This window comes from Brassica oleracea, chromosome C1 (assembly GCF_000695525.1).
Source record: "Brassica oleracea var. oleracea cultivar TO1000 chromosome C1, BOL, whole genome shotgun sequence".
Classification (NCBI taxonomy): Eukaryota; Viridiplantae; Streptophyta; class Magnoliopsida; order Brassicales; family Brassicaceae; genus Brassica; species Brassica oleracea.
In genome coordinates this window covers 43,555,625-43,558,466 of record NC_027748.1, presented here as the reverse complement: position 1 = coordinate 43,558,466, position 2,842 = coordinate 43,555,625, and positions in this window count along the sequence as shown.

The window sequence follows — 2,842 nt, the reverse complement described above, 5'->3', positions numbered from 1 at the left end:
AAACCCTAAACCTCACCCCTAAACTCTAAACCCTAAACCCTAAACTCCAAACCCTAAGCCCTAAACCCTAAACCCTAAATCCTAAATCCTAAATTCTAAATCCTAAACCCCACCCCTTAACTCTAAACCCTAATGTCTAAATTAATTTACCATTGGGGTATAAGTGTATATTTATCTCTTTTGATAAAACATTAAATGCTATTTTAGTCATTTTTATTCTTAAAAGCTATATTTGTGACAAAAACTTTTTTAGTGCTATCCTAGTCATTTTCTCAAATTATAATATACTGGATTCTAAATTGATGATTTTGTCTATGATATTTTGATTTGTACCAAATAAATAGGGAAATTTGCAGATTTGCTGGATTTTGTTGTTCGTTTTGAATTTAAATGTATTCTGTTTTTATTTGTTGTGAAATTGGATTTATAAACTAATTATAATTATATCTTTGTTTTTAGATTGGAATGTCTTTATGAATTGCATATATAAAATCATTAGACGTTAGATGGTGGTGAATTTTTTTTAAAAAAATAAATAATTTGTTTTCAAACAGACGTTATGATTGTGCTTATTTTTTTTATATTGCAGGGGAACTATGGTGGTAAAGGAAAACATGGTGTAGTTGAATTAACAAAATCGATGTGGTCGTTCAAAAAAAAAAAACAAAATCGATGTCTAAGGCTTTTCTTCGTTTTTTAATATAATGGTCGCTCAAAAAAAAAAAACAAATCGATGTGGTTTCCTTATTTGTAGGTCGTGGAGTTAATTGTTTATAGACATTTAACAACTGTTGAAGGCTGTTCGGATATTTTATTTGATCCTGAGATTTCTCAAATAAAGTACTACAAATCAATGTGAGTTTATACTGATTTCAATTTTTTTATCTAACAATAGTTAACATAATTAGTAAGCATATGTTAATAGTATTGATGTTATTTCTTTTTTACTTCCAGGGTTCCATTCTGCTCATTTTGATTCAACTTCAAGAGAGTTGAAGGTTTTAATATATTATCTTATGAAAGCTTTATGTTATTTTGGGATTTTTTTTATTAAAAACTAATTATATATTTTTGAGGGTCGAATAACCTTCAATTGCTTTTATGCTTCAATGTTGTTTTTTGAATTTCGAGAACTATATTTTATTTATTTCACACAGTAATGGTTTTGCTTTTCATTTTCATTAATCTACCAAAAGAAACAAATTTTGAGTGTTTTGACCTATCTTTTCGAAGTTTATTAACATACAGTTTATCAAAAAAACATGTATAATCACAGTGGTTGCCGAATAGTTAACATGTATATCAACATCAAGTCAAAATAAACTCGAGTCATAGACTCCAGATTACACATATTAATCACGTATAATCTCAGAGTTGATAACATCATAGTTAACTGAATCATACCTTTAGTTTTTACAAACCGTTTTACTTAAGGTACACCTTATGTTATACACCATGTTCGAGAACTCGTTAGGCGCAACGTGTGCGGTCAGGTAACGCCTAGCGCCGAATCAATTAATCGGAGATTATACATTGATTAATCGGGGCGTAATTTTGAGCATTTTTTCTGTAATTGGGTATATATATTAATTATGTGCGCCTTTAGTGTTGTTCTGACATAGTCTAGTGGTGAGAGGCGCTGGTTTAATACGCCTGGACCTGAGTTCGAGTAGAGTATGCGCCTGTTTTTTCTTTTAAAAAAAAAATTAGGTTAAATGATTTAGAAAATGACGAAATTAACATCATTTCGCCACGGATGCAGTCCGATTTGCGTGTTTCCGGCGATTACTCGGCCGCCTAGCCCGCGTTTTCGAACATGGGTTATACATAATCATAATATATACAATCAACAATGATATAGATATCTAATCTCAAGCAAAGCGCGGGTTACTACTTAGTATTATATATTCAGGATGTTTTCCCCCACCATCTTTAATCTTTATATGCTTGAAATCCTCTCATATTGTATTTAGATTGGCATATAATTAATTACTAGATCTCGACCCGCGCAACCGTGCGAGTTTTTGTTTTCATTTTCTTTTATAAACATTTTGTTTTCAATTCTAAATTGGCATATATTATAATATATATGAGGTGTGTTTATTAATTTTTAAAACATAATAATTTTACTCTATATTTTTTTATTGAATAGATTGTTTGAAATTTTCACATGTATTTGTATCTTCTTCTATATATATATTTTTTGGATTATTATTTCATTATTTAAATCGTAATTATATATATAAAGATTGGTAAATGTTGATGGGAAGTGCAAACGCTGCAATCAACCGGAAACTATAGATCACTTGTTCTTTCATTGTGCTTTTGCGAAGCAGGTTTGGACGTCGGCTCCTGTTTTCCCAAGAATTGAGTACAATGGATCTATAGCGCTAAGAGACCAGTGGATCAGTCTGATCACAAGAAAGAACTTACCACCAACGGGAGTAGTAGGACAACTTGCCCCCTGGATCCTGTGGGGAATTTGGACGGCAAGAAACAACCTGTTCTTCAATGATAAGCCTGCCTCTGTCACCGAAACTCTTTCAAAAGCTATAGCTTTGGCTCGGGAATGGGGTATCTGTCAGATAGCTCCCACTCTTCCCCCTGCTGGCCCACCCCCGATACTCCTCTTACCCCCAAATTGCACTGTATTAAAATCTGATGCTGCTTGGAATGAGAACTTGAACGTTGCAGGTCTGGGATGGATAATGGAAGCGCAAAACAGAGTATCCTCTTTCTCATTACCGGCTCAACATGTGAGGTCACCTTTAGCAGCGGAGGCTCTGGCACTCAGGGAGGCGATCTGGAAGTGCAGAGAGCTAGGAGTTACAAGAATCCGATG